This window comes from Vicugna pacos, chromosome 5 (assembly GCF_048564905.1).
Source record: "Vicugna pacos chromosome 5, VicPac4, whole genome shotgun sequence".
Taxonomy (NCBI): domain Eukaryota; kingdom Metazoa; phylum Chordata; class Mammalia; order Artiodactyla; family Camelidae; genus Vicugna; species Vicugna pacos.
This window is the reverse complement of record NC_132991.1, coordinates 60623883-60650302: the sequence shown is the minus strand read 5'-3', so window position 1 is coordinate 60650302 and position 26420 is coordinate 60623883. Positions and strand designations below refer to the sequence as shown.

The window sequence follows — 26420 nt, the reverse complement described above, 5'->3', positions numbered from 1 at the left end:
GATAGCAGTGTGTGTGAGATGTGCTGAGAACACATAGGAAAGAAAACAAATTCAAAATTGGATCAAGAAGGGCATCTTAGAGAGTAAAGCTGAGCCGAGTATCATGAACAGACATTAGACAGGCAAAGAGGAAGAGTGAAAATGAGACATTTTTTGCAGAAGCAGCAACGTGGGTAGAGAAACCAATGACAGAGTATATTGCCTATTCTAGGAACAGCTAAAGAAGTACAGGTGTCCACTTTAGGTTGGGATGGGAGAGAGGAGAAGAAATGGTGAGAGATGGGGTAGGAAAGATATCCAAAGACTAGATTGTGAAGGACCTTGTGCATGATGCTAAATGGACTTCATACTGAAGGGTACGAAGAACGACAGCAATTCATCAGACTCAATTCTCTGAAGAAAAGAGAGGTTTTGGAGAGGAAGCAAGATTGTAGTGAGTCTTTTGGGGTGACTATTGTAATACCAGATACAAACATGAGTAAGGATCCAAAGTAAGGTAGCAGTAGTGAGAATAGAAAGAGATCAGTTGAGGTGATTTAAGACATTAAACAATTGTTTAAATTGAGAATATACTGCTATAATTCATAGTGTAAACAAGTTAAAATGAAAAAGACATGTGGACTGCTAGTTCAGATGTCCAGGGTCATTTGTTAAATTCAACATGCCAAGGGGATTTAGAAAGAATGGCTGGATAAGAGTAGCCAAGAATGGTTTTAAAAATAAAGAAAGAAAATAGGAGGCTTGTATTATAAGATAATAAAGCATTATAAAGCTGGCACAATAACACATTGTGACTCTGGTACAGAGTCAGATCAATGCGACAGACCTCCAAACAACAATAGATGTATGTCTAAAAACAACATAAGCAAAATTAAAAGGCAAACAACAAACTGGAAAAATATATTCACCATATAAGAAAGACAATAAATTTTTTCATAACTTTAATGAATAAAGATCTCTTGAAATCTGGCATTTCAAAATTGTAGAATAGATAAACAAGATTATACTGTATAGCATAGGGAAATATACACAAAATGTTATGATAACTCACAGAGAAAAAAATGTGACAATGAGTGTGTATATGTCCATGAATGACTGAAAAATTGTGCTGAACACTGGGATTTGACACAGCATTGTGAAATGATTATAAATCAATGAAAAATGTTAAAAAAAAAAAGAAGTGTCTGAAATAAAGACAGGTAAGAATGGAAGGATCTAAATGAGTACTTAAGAAGTGTCCTACACGCTAGTCACAAGAACTTTCATTGTATCATTAAAGTGAAAGCAATGTAAATTTCCATCAATTTTGTATTTGATAAATAAATTATGCTATGTCCACTCAACGAAACTCTGTGAATCCCTAAGAAAAAAACACAGTAACAGAACGGTGTATCATGATGTAAAAATGTTCACAATACATTTTAAATCGAAAAATCTGGTTAAATCAGCAAGTATGAACCGATGTTATGATATCAATTTGGCTTTGTCTAAATCAATTATTTTTTCATTCTTGGGAATGACTAAGATCTATGTAGTACCTAAAAATTTTTTTATTGAAGTATAGTCAGTTTACAATGTTGTGTCAATTTCTGGTGTATAGCATACTGTTTCAGTCATCCATATATATATACATATATTCATTTGCACTTTCTTTTTTATTATAGGTTACTACAAGTTATTGAATATAGTTCCCTGTGCTATACAGTAGAAAACTGTTAACCTATTATATATAGTAGTTAGGATAGATTTATGTACTACTTTCATCATTTTTTTTCCCCACAGTATATCTTGGTATATTTTCCTGAGTTCTACTCAGGCTGCAGAAGACCTTACTTCCTCTCTAGAAATTATTTCTAACTGTCCATTTAAGAATTCTGGCTATCCCAGAAGTCTCCGGGAGGCGGCCGCTCTGCGCCCGCGACTCGGTGGTCCTGGGAAGACGGCGGCGCCCTAGCCTGAGTTGTTAGGGCGAGCGCAGGCTGCAGCCACCGGCTCGTGTGGGCCCACTTGCCGGCCCAGAGCGGGTGAGCGCCCTCCGTGGGTGACCTTGGCAGGTGGGCACGAAGGACCTGGCTTACGTCTGTGAGTGGGAGAAATGGCCCAAGAGCACCCACTGTCCGTCGGCGCCCCTGGCCTGTGCCTGGTCCTGCTGCAACCTCATTGCCTTCACCTCAGACCTCCGCGGAGACGACCAGGTCCTGACCCTCGTGATCCACATCCTGGACACGGAGCACCCCTGGGACGTGCACTCTCTCAGCTCCGAGCACAGCGAGGCCATCACATGCCTCGAGTGGGACTCAGCAGGCTCGTGGCTCCCGCCGGCTGATGCTGGGGGGCAGATCCAGTGCTGGAGCGTGGCAGACCACCTGGCCAACAGCTGGGGGTGCCACATGGGCAGCCTGGGGGAAGGGGGCCCCATCGTGGCCTTGTCCTGGCTGCAGGACGATGTGAAGCTGGCCCTACACGTGGAAAAGTCGGGCGCCTCCAGCTTCGGCTAGAAGTTATCCCGCGTCAAGTTCTTGCCTTCGCTCACACTGTTTGTGGTGGGGGCAAGTCCATGGAGGGCTGGATCGCAGTGAGGGTCTGCGGTCTGGTCACCGTGTCCTTGCTCAAACCCAGTGGCCAGGTGCTGATCTCGACGGAGAGCCTGTGCTGGCCGCGCGGCCCTAGCCGACACTGCCTTCACGGGCGGCAGCAACATTGTGGTGGCCACGGCGGACGGCAGCAGCGCGTCCCCCATGCAGTTCTACAAGGTGTGCGTGAGCATGGTCAGCAAGAAGTGCCGCATCGACACGGACGGAGATCTTGCTCTCCCTCTTCATGCACCGCACCACCGACCTCAACCGCAGGGACCGCCTGCCCTCCATCACCCACCTCAAGTTCCTGGAGCGGGACATGTCGGAACAGTTGCTCTTGTGCGCCTCCAGCCAGACGAGCAGCATGGTAGAGTGCTGGTCCCTGAGCAGGGAGGGGCTCCCTGTGAACGACATCTTCCAGCAGCTCTCGCCCCCCGTTGGCGACAAACCACCCATGATTCTCAAATGGCAGATCCTGTCGGTCACCAACGACCTGGACCAAGTGTCCGCTGTGGTGCTGCCCAAGCTGTCCATCTTGCTCACCAACACTGACCTGAAGGTGGCCAGCGACACCCAGTTCTACCCTGGCCTTGGGCTGGCCCTGGCCTTCCACGACGGAAGCATACACATGGTGCACCAGCTCTTGCTGCAGACCGTGGCCATCTTCTACAGCTCTGCAGCCCCACACTCAGTAGACAAGCCGGCCATCAAGTGCCCTTGGACCACGGGCCCACCGTCCACTTCAAGGCCATGCAGCTCACCTGGACCTCCCTGGCCCTCGTGGGTATTGACAGCCATGGCTGGCTAAGCATGTTACGCATCTCACTGTCCATGGGGTCACTTGCTGGACATGGAGCTGGCCCAGCGGCACCTGCTCTTCCTGCTGGAGTACTGTATGGTGAGCGGCTATGTCTGGTCAGACATCCTGCTGCACGTGCAGCCCCGCATGGTGCAAAGCCTGGTGGAAAAGCTGCATGAGGAGTACATGCGCCAGAAGGCCGAGCTGCAGCAGGTCCTCTCCACCCAGATCCTGGCCATGAAGGCCTCACTGTGCAAGCTGTCACCCTGCACGGTGACCTGTGTGTGAGGTTACCATACCAAGCTCTTCTTCATCCCTGTCAGCTCCACGCTCAAGTCACTGCTACTCCCGCACATCCTCAACATGCCAGAGAAGAGCCCAGGAGACCAGCTGACCAATGATCAACCTCGAGACAGAGGAGTTTGTCCTGGACATGAACATGCTCCAGGTACTGCAGCAGCTCCTGCAGTGGATGGGTGACTTTGTGCTCTACCTGCTGGCCAGTCTGCCCAACCGGGGCTCCCCACTGCAGCCAGGCCACAGCTTCCTGTGGGATGGCACCTCGCTGGGCATGCTGTGTGAGCTGATGGTCTTCATCCGCATCTGGGGCCTGTTGAAACCCAGCTGCCTGCCTGTGTACATGGCCACCTCAGACACCCAGCACAGCATGTCCCTGCTCTTCCGCCTGCTCACCAAGCTCTGGATCTGCTGCTGTGAGGAGGGCCCCAGGAACCAGCCAGACAAAGCGCTAGTTGATGAGTATGGCCTGCTGCCCAGCCAGCTGGTCATCCCCAGCCTGGACTGGCTGCCTGTCAGTGATGGCCTGGTCAGCTGCCTGTAGCCCAAGCATCTGCACTTCGGCAAGACACCTGCTTTGCCCGGTAGCACGACCACCTTGCAGCTGGACGGCCTCATCAGGGCTCCAGGCCACCCCAAGATGGACCGCCTGCGGAGGCTGCACCTGGGTGCTTACCCTACGGAGGTGTGCAAGGCCTGCACCAGGTGCGGCTGCATCACCATGCTTGTCACCCAATAAGATAACAGCCGTCAAACAGTGGGAGCAGCACTGGATCAAGACCTGCCCGTGTGGGGGGCTGTGGAGGCAGGTGCCCCTGAGCACACCCGGCCCTGTAAGTGGAGGCTCCGTATGGCCTTTAATTATTAGTTGGATGATTTCTTTTTTTATTTTTATTTTATTGAAGTGTAGTTGATTTACAGTGTTGTGTTTCTGGTGTACAGCAACGTGAATCAGCTCTATATATATATTCTTTTTCAGATTGTTGTTTATCTGTTTTATATATAGTAGTTTGTATATAGTGTTTGTCTGCTAATCCCAGACTCCTAATTTACCCCTCCCCACCCTTTTCCCCTTTGGTAACCATAAATTTGTTTTCTATTTCTGTGAGTCTGTCTCTGTTTTGTGAATAAGTTTATTTGTACCATATTTCAGATTCTGTATATGTGATATCCTGTGATACTTGTCTTTCTCTGTGTGACTTCACCTAGTATGACAATCACCAGGTACATGTTGCTGCAAATGGTATTATTTCATTCTTTGTGGCTGTATAGTATTGCATTGTATATATACTCCACATTTTCTTTGTCCAGTCATCAGTGGATAGGCATTTAGGTTGCTTTCATGTCTTGGCTATTGTAAACAGTGCTACTGCAAACATTGGGGTGCATGTATCTTTTTGAGTTAAGAGTGTTCTCTGGTTATATGCCCAGGAGTGGTATTGCTAGATCATATGGTACGTCTATTTTTCATTTTTTAAGGAATCTCCATACTGTTTTCCTTAGTGGCTACACCAAATTACTTTCCCACCAACAGTGTTGGAGGGTTCCCTTTTCCCTACACTTTCTCCAGTATTTATTGTTTGTGGACTTTTTGATGATGGCTACTCTGACTGGTGTGAGGTGATACCTCATTGTGGTTTTGATCTGCATGTCTGTGATAATTAGCGACATTGGGCATCTTTTCATGTGCCTGTTGGCCATATGTATGTCTTTAGAGAAATGTCTATCAAGGTCTTCTGCCTATCTTTTGATTAGATTTTTTTTTGTTATTGAGTTGTATGAGCTGCTTGTATATTTTGAAAATTAATGCCTTGTCATTTGCATTGTTTGCAAGTATTTTCTCCCATTCTGTAAAAAAACCCAAAGAATTCTAATAATAATAATAATGTAATTATTATTATTCACTTCCTCTGCTTCTCTTCATACTTCTTGTTTTGCTTGTTCTTGTCTTTCATAGATACTGTACCAAAATGATAGAGGATGAAAAATTAATATTTATTCTGGGTGAAAGCCTCTTTCTGAAATTTCTTATCAATTACCTTGCCTGTTGTATTAGTCACTTTGAGCTGCCATAACAAAATACCATAGACTGTGTGGCTTAAACAATAGGAATCTGTTTCTCACAGTTCTGGAAGCTGGGAAGTCCACGATCAAGGAGCTGTTCAATTAGATTCCTCAGTGAAGGCTCTCTTCCTGGTTTGCAGATGGCCACCTTCTTGCTGTGTCCTCAGATGGTGGAGAGAGAGCTGAGGCAAGCTCTCTGGTGCCTCTTCTTATAAGGGCACTAATCTCACCATGAAGGTCTTACATCCAGACCTCATCTAAACCTAATTACCTCTCAGAGGCCCCATCTCCAAGTACCATCACATTGAGGGTTACAGCTTTAACATATAAATTTTGGAAAGACACAATTCAGTCCATAGCAGCTGTTGTCACTGATTTTATAGAATCATAGATTCATAGTTCAGGATGAAATTTAGAGGAACTCCAATTCAGCCTTTTACTCAAAAGTAGCAATCTTGGCTATAGGATTCCTGAGAAATGATAGTACTACTTTATATTTAACTTATTCATCTTTAGGCATAGGAAGTTTACTAGACAAGAAGAATCTTTTCAGATGGTGTATTTATCTGTTAGGGAGAGAACAATCCTGAGGACAAAGTGATTTTAAAAATCTTAGTACTAACAACAATAGCAAGTGCTTATTTTGCTCTTACAACATGCCAGACTTAATTAATCCAAGCACTTTTCAAATGTTAACATATTTAATCCTCGCTCTAGTCATATAATGTAAATGCTATTAGTGTCCTTACTTTTTAGCCAAAGAAACTGAGGCACCAAGAGTTGGAACAACTTGCCCAAGGTCACGTGGTTAGTAAGCGGTGGAACTGGGGTTGGAAATCTAGCCATCTGGCTCCAGAGTCTGCACTCCTAAACATGACATCAAGAGAATAATTTCCAGAGCTTCCACTTTTATTTCCTTCATTCTCATTTGCCATTGCTCCTTTATTTTTTCATAACGATTCTCTGATCTCTAGGCCAAATGAGGTTCCCAGAATAACAATTTTAATTTTCAAATCGAGGGCATGATTTCTAAATGGACCAAGTTATTTTTGTGAACCCTACATAAAATTCAGGAACAGAACCTTGGGAAGGAGCTTCCAGATGGCAGTAAATCTTCACAGTTCAGTAATTAAGCCTTTTGAGAGTGTTACTCTGTGATGGAGCCTCTGCCTGATTAACTGTACAATATCAATTATATCAAACGGCACTACTTTAATTCTGTCAAAATTTAGAGGAATCTGACATGCTGACACGAGACTCTGTGAAGTGTGATAATGAGCTGCCAAGTGTCACAAAGTGCCACGGGGGGGAAAACACCCTTGCTTTCAGACTAAAGATGTTTTTTCTTTATTCATAATATAGTATGCTTTATTAGACACCATGAGCATCCAGGTACACACACTTGTATTTCTTGAAATAAACTGTCTAATCTTTTGTTTTTTAGATTTCATGAAAGAAGTTCAAGTGGTAATAGTCCAATGTACAGAAGAAAATAAATATAGCATATATTTTTGGTTGAGAAAGATTATATACCTAGGAAATTAGGCCCTTATACCTTTTGTTCCCTCATTTCTGTGAAGACTGGTTCTCAGAAAGTTAACCGTAACTTTCCAAAAGTTTAGAGTTTGACTTGCCTAATTTTACAATGACAGACACTTGTCTGGTCATTAAGGACAAATCCAGGCTGTTTAAATAGTAAAGCTGGAGTTATTAAGTGACAGGATCTTTCAACAAAGTTTGGCTTTCTTGGAAAGAAATGCACTTTTCACAAAAAATAGAAGTGACTTTATTATAAATACAATAGGTATCATCAAATGTAAGAGCGTAGGGTTTCATCAGTGAAGTAATAAGAATAGTTAAAAGGCACTGGCCACTCCGTTTTGATTTTTTCGTCATTTCTTTAATGGAATATTTGAATATTTTAACTTTCTGTTTGTGTCCTGAGGTAGACAAAAGGAACTCTGCATTGTAACATAGAGAGATGTATGGATGTCCTTAATGCGCAGCTCACTATGGAAAATTCATTCCCTTTCATAGATTCAGTGGTCATCTCTTTCTGAACAATGATCACATCCATACTCCTTGACCTTCTTTTTACCTTCTTTCATGCATTCCAGTTACCTCCTGGATATTTCTATCTGGAAATCCCAGCACTCCCTGGAACTCCCATGTCTAGCCTGTCAGTTTTTCCAGCCCCCTCCCTCTCTTTCCTATGCTTTAGAGAATCATTGTTTTCCAAGTCTGCCACGGTTGAAACCTCAAAGTCTTCTTTATTTTTATTTTGGCTGACTCACTTTCAGCTTTCTATGGATTTTTAACCTATTGTTTGAATGTTTTGAACTCAGTAAGACATAATTACAAAAAAGGTTTTATGTTTCTCAAATCACTGCTCGCAAGTAACAGTCAGAACTTTGCCATCCCTTAGTGACATTTGTAGAAGATTCATTCTCCTGGAGCTCCCTGCACCAACATTGGTCGGGTTTTCCCTTTTTCAGAACTCTTCTGTTCCTGCAGTTTTCCTCCATGGTTACTCTCTGCTGATCTTCCCCTCACCTGGAAGCCTTTCTCTTTTTAGATACCAGCAAGATGGAGCAAAGCTTTCACTTGTGTTTCTTGGCTCATAGAAAAATTTGGCAGCCCTGCCATGATAAATGGCAGAAGACTTGGCTGATACATCACCTTCTTGTCTTTGTCCTGTTATGATTTTCCAATTATATTTCTCTTGGCTCTGGTAGGCTCAGGGGAAAACAACATAGCTATTGGCTGAACTGGATAAGAGATGTAACTCTGCTTTTGGCAGGCATTTTCAATTTTTTATGAATGGTTTGCTTGGAGTTCTTCTCTTACTGGTCTTTGGTAAAGGAAGAGCTCTTTAGCCCACTGTCTTCTTCCACCTATGGAGAAGGTGAGGGTAAATAAAAACCACAGCACTTCATTCCTCCTGTGTTTTGTCATATGGATAGTAAGGCAGTTTATACTGGGATGATAGTTGTTGGGAGAAAATTGCTGGTTTAGCTGCCTCTTATATCCAAAATGGGTACCTTGCTCCTACTATTCACTCAAATATTTGCTACTTTATTTAGAGAGTAAGGTTACCTGAGGCTTCTTTTTTTCTCAGTGTTGAGCCTTTGTAACCAATTCTGGGGCAACAGAAAGGGGTCTTACTTAAGATTCTATTCTATGTCAATGAGTTGTGTTGACATTTCCTTCAAAATATTTTTCACATTCATAATAGGGGCAAGGATGTTATCTTATGAGCTTACATAAGATTTTTCTGTGCAAATGTATGTATGTGTAAATGTGTGTAGGAAGGGTCATGGGGAACACTGCTCTGTTTAAGAAAACTCCTGGTGTCTCAAAGTAGAATATACATTGCAAATAAGCAATATAGCCAACCGATGTCTCTGCTGTCCACTAGGTAGTTGTATGTACCTAGCTCTGGGACTTCAAGATCCCATTATACCCTTTGAAATCAGGAAGTACATTTCAGTGATGCTGTTTCTCACCATCTTCCCTGGCCTGCGTTGGTCAGATTTTACAGTGCTTGTCAAAGATGCTGGTGGCCTCTTATCATGCATTTATTAATGACTGAAAGAAAGCAGTACACAGTGGGTCCTTCTGAGGGACCAAATGAGAAGGTGGGCATGCAGGACACATACGATACGTCCACTCTCACATTCTCATCTTCCTAAGCTCCCAGTTCTTTCCTCAACATTATTTAAAGGAAATTCTGGAATCTCACCCTCATTAAACACAATCTATCACTGAGTTCAGGTTTCTGTTAAGCAAACAAACTAACACTTAGATTCAGCTGTTGAAGCTTATACATTAAACTCATAATCTCTGACAGGTACATCATACTGATAACTTTGTTCTGAGTCAATGTTTATTCCATCCCGCTTGACCCCACATTGTTAGAATCCATATTCCTCAGAAATTTGTCACTATAAATTATCAAAATCTCACAGTTCATTAGGTATGGTCAGACTTTGTACTTTTCTCTGAGATATACTTGGATTTTACTGTGGTATATAGGTCTAGAGATCATGCAGAGTGTTGGAGGGTATTGAGAAAAATAGGCTTTATTTTGCAAGGTGGCTCTGTTACTGAGGTGATTATAGGACCTTCAAACAAGGAAATGGTTGTCTTTTCAGATACTTCTGCTGGAGAGGGAGATTTAGGGAGATTTGACAGCTCCAGTTCCTTATAGTTGTCTGATTACACCCAGATGTGCTCATTCCACATTTTAAGGTCCATTAATTCCTCATCAAATTCTAAATTTCATACAAAGTATTTGGCAGTGCTGTGAATCCAAGTTATATTTTAATACTGTAAAATACTCACTTAATTGTTGAGTTCAAGTTCCAGCCATTTCTGTGTTATACCTAGCTATCATTCAAGACACATTTCCAAAGAAGATGAAAGTCTACTACTCAAGGACTCTTGCTGAAATAATCATGTACTGAGAGAGAAACTGAACTAAGTAAAATGAATTAAATGCAAGTAGCAATGTTGGGCAAAGATATTGGTGAAGACTTAAGAAATCAAATTAAATACAGAATGTGAAAAAGACTATTAAGGAGGGGCGAGTATAGCTCAGTGGTAGAGCACATGCTTGGCATGCACAGGGTCCTGGGTTCAATCTTCAGTACCTCCACTAAAAAAAAATAGACTATTAAAATAATCAATATAATAGATTTGATTATTACTCAGCAACTATTCATTCACTCTATACTCTTCACATGCATGGGAGGACTATAATTCTCCACCTCACTGATGCTGGGCTTGGACTTGTAAATTACTTTGGTCAATGGAATCCTAACAGGTGTGATGAGAGAAAAAGCTAAAAGGCTTGAATGTGAGTTTCTGTTGCTCTTTTAAGATGAAAAGAGTATTCTTTGGCCAACCATTGGTTTAAGTAAAATGAGAGACATCTGGAGCAAATCTGAACCTGATGCATAGCTTGGACTGAATGTTTAGTCCGACCAAATCCAGCCTAGCTCAGTTATACCCAGATGACCCACACACATGAGTAAAAAATTATTGCTTATTGTTGAATGCTCCTAGAATTTTGTAGTTGTCAGTTAAGCAGCAATACCTGATATTTTAAATACTAATAAGTGTAAAAACAGAGAAAACTGGATTTTAAATATTTTAAGTTCCTTGAATTGTTTGGGAGAAGACATTGGCTAACAAAATGTTAATAATTATCGCTTTGTTTGAAAATGTAATATAGGTATATTGTACAAAATTTTAAATGTACAAAGGATATTCAGTGAAAAGGATTTTACTTTCCACACTTAATTTCACATGTGCCTATTTCTTCTCTCCAGAGGCAACCACTGTTACCAGTTTCTTAGATATACTTCCAGAGATATTTTGTACATGTTCATTCATTTGCATATATGAGTGCATGTACAAAAGTAGTAACATTTTATACACACACATAAATGTTCCTTGCATTTTCTTATTAAACTTCATAACTCAAGATTGCTCTGTATCAGTAACACAAAAATGCCTAATTAAAAAAGAACATTTACTAAAACCTATTGTTTGAAGTAAAATAAATTATTTAACTAGTTCCCTTTGTATAATGATTACCTTTAAATTTTGTTAATTGAGTAAGCATGGTGTATAATAAGGATAACCATTAAAATTCTAGAAATTGAATAAATAAACTTTTAAGCCAGTTAAGGGGAAAAAAGGAGAAAGAAAAATCACCTACCCATTAGAAAGCAGGAAGAGTAAAAAAAAAAAAAGCGAAGAAAAAGCATGGTAAATGGAAAGTTTGAATAATACGGTTGAAACGAATCTAAATACGCTCAGTAACGTTACCATACTGTATATTAGTAAAGCTTGCTAGTTAAAAGATAAAGATTCACAAATTTTTTGAAAGCCCAGCTATATGTTGTTTATAAGAGATTCATTTAAAACATGATTGCATAAAACATTCACTTAAAATACAATTGAATGTATACAGATGGAAAAAGAAGTATCACAAAATAATTATCAAAAGTAATCTGGCACTGGTATTAACAAAAGAGAAAATAGACCTTAAGAAAAAACATTAATGTTAATAGAGTATGTATATAATTATAAAGTTTTAATTCACCAGAAAGATAAAACATTTCTGAGGCTATAGGCATATAACAACATTGCCTCAAAATACATAAAGTAAAAATGGACAGAATTGAAAGAAGAAACTGACAAATCCACCACTATAATTGGATAATTTAAAACCTTGCTCAAAGATCAATAAATTCAAGCTAAGCAGAAAGTGGTAATAGTAAAGAAAATTTGAATAACACATCTTAAAACTGAATCTGTTGGTCAATTATGCACTCAAAACAGAGAGTAAACACTCTTCTCAATCACATATAGATTATTTATAAAAAATAATTCACCTATTAGGTTCAGAGGAAATACCTGTAAATAATGAGGAATTTGTATAATGTAGAATGCATTTTCAGACCAAAATGCAATTAATTTATAATATAAATAAAGGAAGAAAGCTCTTAGTCCTATCTTGGTAAATGAAAAAATTAAATTCTAAAAATTGTGAGTGAAAGCATAGATAATAATGTAAATTATGACATTTAGAACTGTGTATCTGTGAATGTGTTACATTAGAAATTTGTGGGACCCAGTTATAGGAGAGACATTTTTATCTCTTTATATATATCTAAGGGAAAACAAGCAAGATAGAAAAAATAATGAAGTAAGCATTGAAATTGGGGAGCTAGACTAAGAACAACAAAATAGAAGCAAGAAAGTAGAAAATAATAAGCAAATGCACAGATTAATGAAATAAAACAGAGTAAACAAGATCAGTAAAATAAAAAACTAGTCGAGACTGGCAAATCTAATTAAGAACAAAAAGAGAAGGTACAAATAACCAGTATTAGTAATGAAAATGGGGACTTAACGAATAAATTAATGATTGGTTTGTATGAAGGTACAGTTAAAAAAATCATCCTATGTCTTATGCTGGATTCTTTTATGCTGTTCATCTGATTCATGCTTGTTTTGAAGCTGTGAAGAACTGTCAGATTCTCTTTAAATGGCACTGCATCATTGCCCTTGGCAAACTATCATAGAGGCTTTTTGGACACACGCATTACTGCTGTCTTTTGGTATACCTTCAAATACATCTTTAATGTAGTGCAGCTGGGATTCTGTGTTGACCAGTACCATTATGAAAGGATTGAATCTTTTGGGGTATATGCAGGAGATCCCACTTTTCCTTTTCCTTTTGCATTCTGTATAATCTTTCATGATGCCATTTTTCCAGTATTGAAAGATTAGTCAGTTGACAGCCATTCTGAGAATTTCCTTTGCTCTCAATTTCTTCTTCCATTTACCAAAGACTTATCTCAAAGATAAGTTAGAAATAAAACAATAAACTAAGTTGTTTGTAACTCATCATAGATTAATGTAATAATTATTCTATTATTATTTGCATATAAATGGTTTTAAATCAGATAAATTACATTTTAATGGAATTATAGGCATCAAACATAGTGAAACAGGCAAGATATTTTTAAATATTTGAAAGTTTTAAGTACTCAGAAACATTATGAAAGTTTTAAAATTTGAGGCTGGGATTGCAAAAATGATGTCATGAAGTTCTAATGCAGTGTTTCTAAATCACCCCAGTCCAGACTTTATGACTTAAAAATACATAGAATTTGTTCTTGGAAGAAATATTCTCAGAACATGAATGAGTACAAATCCATCTAAATGACTTAAAAAGTAACAAATTTAATCCATATGAGAAATCAGAACCAGCTTTCTCTGGACAATCTTTTGCTTGGCTAATGCAGAAAAAGAAACAGCTAGAACCAGTTTGGGCAAGTCTGACTGCTAAGTGAGTCACCACAAGCTATAATGCTAATCTTTTTTTGAAATAACTGATTGTTTTCCCTTCAGGTTTGTTCCAGGGTCAAACAGAGTTTCAGCATTCCAAGAAGAAACATGGAAGTACCTCCTTGTTGTAGAACATTTTGTCTTCACATCACAAATACTGATGCATATATTCAACCAACTGCTATTTCCTGACAAGAAGTGTTTCAAGACTATTTTCTCTATTTACACTTCACATGAAGAAAAGACTAGTGTCCCTTGAGAAATCTATTTCTTCACTAGGGCAGGTTCCATACCTGATCATTTTGTAAGATCTGAAGGTAAAAACAAGGCTGAGTATGAAATAATTTTTGTGCAGTAAAATAAACTATCAAAAATTTCATTAGGAGCCCATGACAGAACTGAAATTAGAACTTGAGTATCTGCATATATGGAATATTCCAGAGCTTGAGGACCAGAACCCCTAATTTGTTTCTAACCTATAATACACTGCTGCAACTTCTATGTTAACAAAGAAATCTTATCACTGTGTAATTGTTTAAACATGGAAGGAGACTATAACTGCATATTTTCTAGTTATAGGTAACTTTTTTGAATATTTAGTATGTCACAGCCGCTGAAAACACATCATCTCAGTTAATCCTCTATAACTATTGTCATCATCTCCATGTTACAGATGAGGAAAACGAGGCTTAAAGAGGTCAGAGTGCAGGACTTCCAAAATGACAAGAACAGAAATGCTCTCCAGGAAAAAAAGGTAACTGGTGAAAATGACAAAAAGCATTCATTTAAACTGGCAACTATCCTAAGGGCATACAGCAAATAGGGAAGCATTTATTCGAGAACATCTTCTAAATCTCAGTAGGAGCAATGAGAGTCTGTAGCACTTGAACTGTGACTCTATTATTCAGCTTGGTGTTGTGAGAACTCTTTCCCAGCACGTGCATCTAAGAGAGGGGTCCCTATCTCTCCAGCTCCCTGTATGGGGCTACAATATCCTTCTGTGAGGAGCAGGCCGCCAGAAGTTCTTTTTCCCCCAGGTCCAAGGTATAGAAGTAGGCATGGCTGAGAGGATGCACTTTCCACCCCGCTCCCATTTATAAGGCAGAAGCTCTGCCCCAGGCACAACAGACAGAGAATATTGAGTTCTGTTTATAACCTTCTCCTTTCCCCTGCTCTTCTGCTAGCTGACTCATAGTGTTGAAATCCCATGTTGAGAGGGTCAAGCCAAGAAGACTGGGACAGCTGCCAATTGCCCCTAATACCCCTTGTAGAATGGGAGTATCATTTCTGGAAAAAACAGACCCCACCCCCAGCTTTGGTGCAATGGCACAGGGGTTCTGCCCAGGCAGAACCACAGGAAGGCCACAAGGAAAAGGAGCTCTCCAGCTCTACCTGAGAGGACTGATCTTATTTGGAACAGAGTAAAGAACTCCTTACCTAAGGCTGTTGTTATGAACAAGGAAGATCTTGGTGGAGAGCAATTAAGAGAAGACTGATAGTTTTGATCCTAGCAGAATTGCAGAGTAGTGAGAAATTTAATAGAACCAGGGAAAAACATCCAAGAAAACCCCTCCTGGGATCACAGTCAGAAAGGATGTGCACATAATTGAGGTTGTACGTACTCAGGAATAATCAATCTCAATTCCTTGGTACTGGTGACTCCTCTCTTCCTTTACTGACTATTCCTTTCTTTCTTCAACTTTCTCCATTTTTGAATGACAGTGTCAATAATTGTTATCCTGTGTCTGCTCCATCATTGTGCTTTGGGGACAGATAACTTGTTTTCTAGATTCACAGGTCTAGAAATAGAAAAATTTTGCTCCCAAATTTGTAGAAGTAAAGTCATTTATATACCAATAATGCTATTTAAGAAAAGATACAATCTGAGCAGGGATTGGAAAACTTTGGCCCACAGGCCAATTGTGGCCCTTTGCCTGTTTTTTATACAGAATGTGAGTTAAGAAGGTTTTTACTTTTTTTAATGGTTAAACACATTAAGAAAAAGATAATATTTCATGATGTGCGAATTATATGAAGTTCAAATTTCAATGTCCATTAATATAGTTGTATTGGAACACATACACACACATGATAAAGTAAGATTTTTAAGGTTATTTAAATAGTAAGAAGCAGACTTGAATTCAAACTCAGCTAGACTGAGTTTGGACCTCTCTAATATGACCTTCACAGAAGTCCTTTAGCTACAGTCATAGAAACGGGACTCAATTCAGATGGATTGTGAAATTCAAAGCCACCATCAACAGCCATCACTGAGATGAGTGCTGGGAATGGGGACTACAAATGATCACAAGTGTTGACTAGTAGAAATTTTATGGGGAGGCAAAGGCAGGAGAGTTTTATTTCATTCATGTTTATGGCTGAGTAGTATTCCATTGTATAGATACACCACAACTTCTTCATCCAGTCATCTGTTGATGGACATTTAGGTTGCTTCCATGTCTTGGCTATTGTAAATAGTACTGCTATGAACATTGGGGTGCATGTATCTTTTCAAATTAGACTTTTCATCATTTCCAGGTATATGCCCAGGATTGTGATTGCTGGATCATATAACTCTATTTTCAGTTTTTTAAGGAACCTCTATACATTTCCCCATAGTGGCTGTACCAATTTACATTCCCACCAACAGTGTAGGAGGGTTCCTTTTTCTCTACACCCTCCCCAGGGTTTATTGTTTGCAGACTTTTTAACGATGGTCATTCTGACTAATGTGAGGTGATACCTTGTTGTAGTTTTAATTTGCATTTCTCTAATAATTAGTAATGTTAGGTGTCTTAATATGCCTGTTGGCCCTCTGTATGTCTTCCTTAGAGAAATGTCTATTTAGGTCTTCTGCCCTTTTAAAAATTTAAAAAAATATATTAAGCTGTATGAGCTGTTTGTATATTTTAGAAATTAATTCTGTGTCAGTCAGTCTCATTGTTTGCAAATATTTTCTCCCATTCCATAGGTTGTCTTTTTGTTTTGTTTATGGTTTCCTTTGCTGTGCTAAACTTTTAGGTTTAGTTATGTCCCATGTACTTATTTTTGCTCTTATGTCCATTACTCTAGGAGACTGACTGAAAAAAGTATTGCTGTGATTTACATCAAAGAATGTTCTGCCTGTATTTTCCTCTAGGAGTTTTAGAGTATCTGGTCTTACATTTAGGTCTTTAATCCATTTTGAGTTTTTTTTTTTTAATATGGTGTTAGAGAATGTTCTAATTTCATCCTTTTACACGTAGCTATCCAGTTCTCCCAGCACCACTTACTGAAGAGACCATCTCTTCTCCATTGTATTTAGTCTTGCCTCCTTTGTCATAAATTAATTGACAGTATGTGCGTGAGTTTATTTCTGGACTTTCTATCCTGTTCCATTGATCTATATATCTGTTTTTGTGCCAGCACCATACTGTTTTGATTACTGTAGCATTATAGTATAGTCTGAAATCTAGGGGCATGATTCCTCCAGCTCTGTTCTTCTGTCTCAAGATTGTTTTGGCTATGTAAGATCTTTTCTGCTTCCATACAAATTTAAATTTGTTTTGTTCCAGTTCTGTGAAAAATGCCATTGGTAATTTGATACAGATTACAGTGAAACTGTATATTGCCTTGGGTAGTATGGCCATTTTAACAATATTGATTCTTTCAATCCTAAAACGTGGTATATCTTTCTATCTGTTTGTGCCATCTTCAGTTTCTTTCATCAGTGTCTTATATTTGGAGTACAGGTCTTTTTGCCTCCCCAGGTAGGTTTATTCCTAGGTATTTTATTCTTTTTGATGTGATGGTAAATGGGATTGTTTCCTTAATTTCTTTTTCTGATATTTCATTGTTAGTGTATAGAAATGAAACAGATTTCTGTGTATTAATTTTGTATCCTGTAAGCAGGAGGATTTTAATGTCTTTATTTTCTACAAGGAAATTTGTGACCTAAAGAGTAAGCTAGGAAAGGCTCTTTATATTAATGCACTCTGACCCCATGAATACATAGAACAGGAGTATGTTTTCCTATGATAGGTTGCCATGCAACTTCATCTAGCATTTCTTTTTATTGTTGCTCCTTCACTCAAGGGATTTCTGCATATGTGCAGACAATCATATACCAAATATCATTTTACTTGTTTTATTTAATGAGTTCTTTGCTTACATAGAAGTATACAGTTTTCAAGAATATGAACAAACTTTTACAAAGTCTAGGTGGAAGAATCATGATTTGAAACCAAGTCTGTCAGTCAACAGAAGCTGTGTTTTTAGTATACCACATGGCTTCTCACAGCAGCACAAAATGGGGTGATGAATAGTCTTACTCTTTTCTTACTGCAGAGAAGAATATGACTTTTTGGTTACTGAATGATTTATCTGCCTACGTCTATGCTTCTCTTCATGTTTGAGCATATGCAATGTATTCTGAACTATTTTGGCACCTATAATAATTCCCTAGTCTTTTCTTGTGGGCAGCTGTTTGTATCTGAGAGCCATCTAACTAGAATTTGGACACCATCTAAGGCAGAGACTTATTTCTACAGGATCCAGGCAGGTAGTATAAATGTGTGCAGTAGGTCAGATGTGGGACAAAAGAGAACAGTGTTGTGTCAGAGAGAGCCACAGTCTGCACAATATCCATTCCTCTTTTTATTCTAAATAATAGAACCTCGAATTTTACTCTGGGTGCGTGACTCCTTGGAATAATGCTATCATTTCAAAGCCTCCTTGTAGCTACGGATGGCTCTGTGTTAAAGTTCTGGACAATGATATGCTGGAGTTGCCTGGGCTTGGCAGAGACAATTGTGCATGTCTGTCCTAATTTTTATTCAGTGATGTCAAGTTGGTAACCTGAAATCAGCATGGCAGGAGAATTTAAACAATGAAAATTACAGGGCTGTTTTTAACAAACGTTAACCAACACGCTACTGGTTTGAGACAGTAAGCTCTAAACTGCATTACTATAAAAAACACCTTGCATAAACCTCTCACCTTTTCTTTCTCGCATTTTTCTTCATCCTGCTGGTTGGCAGGGGGAGGTGATGGGTGGGTCCTGCCAAAACAGCCTTCTTGTACTGCAAAGGTGGGAAGAGACTGGGTCCTCTTCATATGAGGACCATATTATGTATTTGTTGGCTTCCAGATGACGCTGATGCAGCTGGTCTGGGGACATACTTTGAGAACCACTGTTACTTTGGATTTTTTGCTTTGGGCAGCTGAATCAAATCATAGCAATTATTGGCAAGAGATTCTGGTGAACTAGAGAAAACGTGCCTTGTCTGAAGGCATTCATAGTCAAATTTTTAAAACATGAAGCTGATTGCTAATACATACCAACTACCCTTATTAAGCTGCGGAAAGAGTGGAAAGAGCTGCAACCTTGGCCCATATAAAGTGCTCTACTGTCAGCAGTTAATACCTCCTACCCCAGGGATCCATAAAGAAGGAATAAAGGAAAATACAACATATGTGTAAGTAAATTTAAAAAGAGTAAAGATGGGAAAGTAAGTTTAAACAGTGACCAGTGTGTAGATTAGAGTGGTACCAGCCATTGTGGGACAGAGCCAGAGTTACCCTCCATAAGACTTTGTACCACACACCTGCTTCCTCTCCTTTCCTTATGAGACCTATTTTCCTATTCCTCAGACAGTTTTTCCTGGGAAAACTTCCTAGTAATCATATTCACATGAGTCCTCATGTCAGAGTCTGGGGAACCCAACTTAAGACCAAGATAATAAGAATTTTAATCTTCCTAGAAAGCAGTGGAAGAATGAAGATCAGTCATCTTGTTCTATCTCTTTTGAATTTGAGCTTCTCTACCAAGATGTCTCAGATACCCAGATACACTTGGGAAGAAAACCAACTCATTTTGTAAATCCATGTTCATTTAGGAAGGTGGAAATATTTATCTGGGTTTTAGGAGAGAGGCCAGGCCTAGAGGTATATTAAATTAAAACAGCTGGGTTGTCAGCTGATAATGCATGAATTAGGATGATTTACTTTTCTATGAACTACTTGTCCATACTCTCCTAATTTTAAAATTCAGTACAGCTGTGAGTTTCATTAAATGTTTATGATCCTATTATAGGATATATTTTTAGCCTTACTAAAAGGAAGTTGATAAAGCTTCATTATCTGTCGTTTCAGAGGAAGAGTAAAATATCTAACATCTACCAAGTGAGTCTATAATATGTCATCATAAATCTTCTATTTCCCAATCCTTTGTCTCTCTCTGACATCAAAGATAAATGACTATTACTAGAATTAATATCTCTTAAATATATCATGATTCTTAACATTATTAGCCAAAAGGCTGTTATGAAAACTTCACTAAAATAGAATTTGATTTTCTTTCTATGAACTGTAAGGGTGACTGCGATTTTTTTTTTTTTTTTTTTTTTTAGTACCTGTAGTAGAACTGTCTTCCATATTAACTCAGCAGTTCTCTTAGGGGAATAAAATTATTTTATATGTGAGAAAGGAAATTATGCAATATAGTGGCAAAGTTATTCTGTTTTTTTTTTTTAAATCTTTTAAAAACCATGATCATTTAAATCACTTAGAAGAAGTTAGTATCACTTTCAGGCTCTGAATCTTGCTTTAAAGTGGTATGAACATGATAGCAAAAAAGTACAACTTAATTGACCTAGGGAGAGCTCTTAAGAAACATCCTCAAGATTTTTGAAGTACTCCTATTTCTCCTACCAGACACAAAAGATAATTTCAGGTAAGTTTCTTTGTACTATGATGAGTTAGAAACATAATTTCTCTGGAAGCATATGTCCATGTAAAATCTCCTGTAACAATTGCTATGAAACTGTTTCTAATGCTAACATTATTAAGGCTTATTTTAGATTGGAAGGAAATACATCTGCAAGACATTGAAAATCGCTTCCATAATTTGGAACTGAGAAAGAAAAAAAACTGGGGAGTGGCAAAAACTGGAAGAAAGTAGTTCAAAGTGTTAGTTACACCTGAAGATTCTATATGTTTTAATAGTGATAGTGTCAGAAAAGCAAGTATTTTATACTATTATTTACTACACCAGCATCAATGAAAAGATATTTTAACTTCTGGGATTAGGGCATTTTTATTTTAAAAATTACATGAGAATTTACATACATAGGCAGAGACTGACAATACTGGCTCACATTAAGTTTTAGAAACTTGCTTCTTTGTTTTCAGGTATATTCCAGTGGAAGCAAAATTGGGAGTAAATCAAAGGATGTGAACCTCTTCTATGTCCCATAGGAACTGAGGGATTTTGATGCTTTCTGTACTCTTTCCCATGATGAAAATCTTACCTCTGATGGCAAAAGACAAACACATCAATTCACACTAAGATGAGAATCATTAGCTGCTGAAAAGATTACACCCACATTTAATGCCATACAAACTATTTACCAGCATTTCCCCTGACATCCTTTAATTTTCATTCTCCATATTTTCCCTCTTGTTCTAATTTTCCTGCTTAAGTTTTTCTATTTACTCTGGAAGCTGCCTCAAATTTATTTTGACATGAAATTGAGATATGGATACAGAAATAGAACTAAAATGAATGATAAACAAAGACTATATGATAATTAGCATTGTCTCAGTTTTATAGATGAGAAAGTTATTAGAACAGAGAGAAGAATGACTTGCCTCAATTTAGTGGAAGTATTTTTAGTTGCAAATTAAGGTCTAAAACTCAAGCACTTCTCATTCTGGACCCAGTATTTCTTTCAATGGAAACTCTAGCTTTTCTGAGGGTATCTTTGGAGCCAGGTTGGTTGTAATGATCATAATATGTTTCTTTTTTTAATTTTGGAAAGTAAACTATTAGCTTTCTGAAACATATCCCTTCCCTAGTTTGAAATCATCCATCTTAATAATAGTTGGTACACTTTTAGGTGCTCCTAGTCTTCCTTTCTGAGGATAAGCCCCTTGTAGAACAGGAGAACACAGGTAAAACCCACCATATTAGGTGGTTTACAAGGAGGAAATACTTCTTAGAGTGGTTGACTACCATTAAAAAAAAAAAAAAGCAGGGAAAAAGTGTTGAAAACTAACGGGCTTCTTTATGTCAAGATCAATACTTTTCCATTATATCATTGTCAAACCATCCCTCAACCAGTTTGCAAATTTTTATTCTCATAAATGAAGTATATAAAATGCAATAAAATTTAGTTTCCACTCTACCTTTGAATTTTATTTTTATTATTAAAACCAGATGCATGAAAATATATGAGTTAGATTATAATTAAAACTGTATCATATTTGAAACTTGAAAGTTTTTCTCCAATTTTTAATTTTCTCAGATCTTCTGGATAAAGTTTGACCTATTCATGCAGATTTTTATCATCAAATTGTAGATTTTGAAAACATTTTCTTCATAATGCTCTGTTGTATTTTTAAAGCCAATACTTACATTTAAAACAGAGTATTTTTTTTAATAAAGTGTGCCAGTAAATAACACGGCAAAATAATGAATTAAACAAGCACAGGTAACTGGTGTATATGCTTATCAAATACAGTGTTACTAGAATGAGAGAAGAAACCTGTTGTAGCTCCAAGGTAAGGAAGTAAAAACTAATAGAGAAAAAGGTGGTTATACGATTTTCCACTGAAATTTCTCTGTTGTTGAGATTGCTTTTAGAACCAGTGTTCTATTTTTATTATCCTCCTTTTGCCCAGATTTGACATTTTTAGAAAGTTTCCTTCATCAGAAATGCTATATAATTTCTGTGTACACTGCTTTCACATGTATTTTCCAGAATAAGTGTTGCCTAATTAAAGTAGAAGTTTTTATGTCACAATATCTAGCTTTTTATCCATTCTGAATCTACCACTATTAATATAATTGAAACAGCTATACCTGCAGAAACTCAAAATACCAAATGATAAAAGGATGTATTTAAAATTTTCTACCTATTAAACTGGAAGAAAAGATTAACTAAAATATGCTAGTTGATATAAATAAATTTAAAGCTAAATATCATTTTAAATATTGATCTCATGCTGAAAATATTGCTTTGGAAAAAGACAATTTAACGAACTAGCTGTTTAATCACAGTCAGGTCATTTAACATTTTCAAGCATCGCTTTGTCAGATGTAATATTTGATGTTGAATTAGATGAATTCCAAAACTTTTTCCAACTTTAACTTTACAAATGACCCTTCTTTCAATGTTCTCACTTAAAAATTATTTAAGATAATAATAGGGATAAAAGGACATTTTCCTCCCTGTATTTGTCAAAACCTAATATACTTTTGAGGGAATTTCATTAGATTAATCTGGTGAGACCATCTGTGGGATTTTTTTCCCCCTGTGCAATAGCTAGGGGCCAGAGTAGTTGAAAAACATGATTAATAAATAAAATGAAACTGAGGTTGTGACTTAAGAAAGTCAATAAAGACCTGAGAGGCTAGGAAAGAGGGACTTTATGACTAGAAAACACCACAAAAGAGTATGATTACCCTTGATTCAAAAGAATTATTGGCTTAAGAAAAAAGAATCTGTTATTTCATCAGCAAAATGAGTTTACACAGGGAAAAGCAGAGAATTGCAATCTGGGACAAGCAAACTGTGGCGAACCAGAGGCCAGTTCGGAGAACAGAGTGAGAGGGGCTTGCTTTTGTAAAGGAAAGGAGGACGTTGGGGAAGGCTGTGGTGGTTCTTCATTAGCTTTGGGCGGTGGAGTGGGCAGCGTGTTGTTGCCGGGTGGGAAGGAAATCTTTCTTCCTCCTGGGGTCTGTTAAGCTGCCCTGAGTGATCCACACAGGAGCACTCTCCCTTCAGGGCTTCTTGACTTCATTTTAAATGAGGAGTTGATTTATTTACACAGAAACAGAACTTTTATTATGAAAAGTAGAGCTGAGTGTTAAAAAGATACAGTTCTCAGGGAAATCTATAGAATTGTGCAGAGTATTTGTGTGAAGCTAAAAGGAGATTAGAAACAAACTTGGCACTATATCATAGTGGTTACCAGAATTGCCTTGGGCTCCTGTCCTAACTACATCCCTCATAGTTGGAGGACCCTGTACAATTTATTTTAATCTCTCTGTGCTTTGGATTCCTCACCTACAGAATGTGCATGATAATACCTTCTTCCCAGGGTGACTATGAGGATTAAATGAAATTAAACATGAAATTCCTGGCATAAAGGAAGTACTCGATAAATATTAACTATTATTATCACTGTAGGAGTGTTCTAATGAGGACCTGACCAAAGAAAGCGAATAGGTTAAATTCACCCAGTGCAAATGACAAAGCACACATTCCACTGAAAATCTCATTTCTTGACAGCAGAGCATTTGATAAATTCTTGTCTTATCTCATGGATAGTTTCACCCAGTAAAAGGTAAAGAAAGTTATTAGGGAAATTGGTACAAGTGACCTATGCACTTGCATATTGGTGGCTTAAAAAAAAAAGAACAAAGTATTAAAAAGAACCCGTGTAACTTCCCAGGAAATTACTGACAGGATCAGATTTTAAATTGGCAAAACCTAAGAAGAAAGGCCACATACTTACACATTACGGTGATACTGTTAGGATAATGTCAGAGGTGCTGAAGTCTACAACGAATGGTGATATATGAAAAATGTTAAGGTTAACAAAAATTTTTAAATATGTAAGGGGATTTCCAGGAAGGCAGAATTAATATATGTGATGTATATTCTTTGGCAAAATGCTATTAATGAGTCAAGCATAAAACCTGCTGGTGAAGGAGGTGGTGAAGGAGGTGGTCAAGCCTGGTTGCTATTTGAAAGAAAAGGGATCAAGACCCCAAACCCCCTTTACCTGTGATTCAAAGTTGTTGAAATTTGTAGGGATAAGATGAAGTAGTTTTGACCTAGAACTCGTAGCATAGAAGGGCAATCACTCCCTAAAATAAAGTCAGCACTGAGGTGGGAAGAAATGGGGCTGTTGGGTTGACCCCTACCCCAAGTCAAGTGGGTGAATTAGAGTGAAGATTCTGAATCCACGAGGCAATGGAATCCATGAGGGACACTGAACACGCGTTGTCCCTAATAACCTGTGGGCAGGCTACATAAGGCAGTCCAACCAGCTTGAATACTGGCCTCCCAGGCTGAGGGTAACAGTAAGAAAGGTGTTTGACTGTCAAGGCTTCGCAAAACTATGATGGGCAGAAATAGCATTTATCATTGGCAGCCCTGGTAAGGTTTTAGCAAGCAAGGAAAAGCTGCTCTAGCACCAGTCACATGGAAGCAGATGGAATCATGACTTCCACTAGCCAGATTTCACACAAAACACCAGGCAAAATTTGGGGTTTGGTGACCCTACTGATATCGTGGCTACATGCCACCAAAAAATGACTTTAATTCCTCTGACTCTAGGGGTCAGGTATGAACTTGAGTGTTGAGAGAATGAAATCAAGCCTGACCCTTTGAATATAAATAAGCACAGGGAGAGTCCATCAAGGAAGGAGAGCAGAGGCTCACCTCCCTGTTAATCTAGGTAGATGTAGCCTGGAGTAGCCCTTCTCAAACTGTGGTGAAGCACCGTTCCCCACCCCTGCTCCCTTTGTGGACAGATACTTTTGTAAAACAATAAGGATGAATTACCTGAGAAAAATTTAAAAACCCCATAACTTAAAGCCTCATTTTTATTATTGGATCCAACAAACATAAAATTAGAATTTAATAAATCAGAACAAACATAACCTAGGGAAAAATAAGTACAAGTTGCACAGGTTGTTCATTGGAAGGGTGTGTATGTGTGTATAGGTGATTAGTATACAGACACACTGAACTAGAGCCCTAAACAACTAACCTGTACCGCCCACCCTTGGGGCATGTGGTACCCATTGAAAATGACAAGTGAATGAGACCACTCAAGCCACTCCGAGATGCATCTCTGAGCCTGGGAAAAAGATGAGGCTAAGCTCATGTGGTCACATGAAGAATGTACTGAAAGAATGCTTCTCTTGTTTGTTTTATTGGGGGGGGCATGCATGTTATAAGAAAGAACATTTAATTGCAGTCCTCCTTCACCAATATTCTCTCTAAGATCAGCTAATTGCAAATGACATTGAAAACCTTGAAACAAATCTTGTTTTACCTAATATAAGTGATGAGAAACTTGGATTCATTTGCAGGCATGCAAAACTCTTTCAAGAAGAACCCGTACTATGATAACACCAGGATGCCAGCATCCTGCCCAACTGTGAGCCTGAGTTTTAATGCTGAACTCCTCTCACTATATTAAAATGCACTATTCTTAATATATTACCCTTCATGTTAAAAAGAGTTAACACTAAATTTTTTTTATGCAAGATTTTTATTTTCCATTTAATTTAATGAGCAGTATGAAATTTTATGGTTACTGTTTTTCAATTTTTAAGACTCAAATGACGTCGGTCAGGTGCTGAGTTGACATAAGGAGCACATATCAGCAAATGGTGTGATCAGGTGTGGAGCTCTGGAACGCCCTTGTCAGGGAATAGGAAATCAAGATCTTCCTTTATCCTCTTCCCTGACTTGCTCTAGGTGATGCCTATCCATTTGACAGAAGAAGTCAAAGCTCTAAAACTCTGGAAATGAGGAGTAACAAAGCAAGTTTATAGATGGGGTCTGTGAAGCAGAGGGATGGTGAATGGAATCACCAAACACATGGCCGAGGGAGAAGCACTGGCACGAGTGCGCTCTGTGGCCAGGAGCTGTGGATCTGGGTCCTGGCTTCATCACTTCTTATCCATTTTGTATCACATGTTGAAGTTCTCTGTAATGACAGCATTGGTATTAATATGCTATTTGAGGAAATGTGATGGACCAGAGGCTATTCTGTGATTGGCTGCCTGCCGTTATTGATAAAAGAGAAGATAATCG

At 38.4% G+C, this 26420-nt stretch overlaps 1 pseudogene; it reads left to right on the top strand.

Moving 5' to 3' along the window:
* Positions 1-26165, top strand: part of LOC102539266 (mediator of RNA polymerase II transcription subunit 16-like) — a 32694-nt pseudogene extending 6529 nt beyond the window's left edge.
* Positions 26166-26420: the final 255 nt, after the last annotated feature.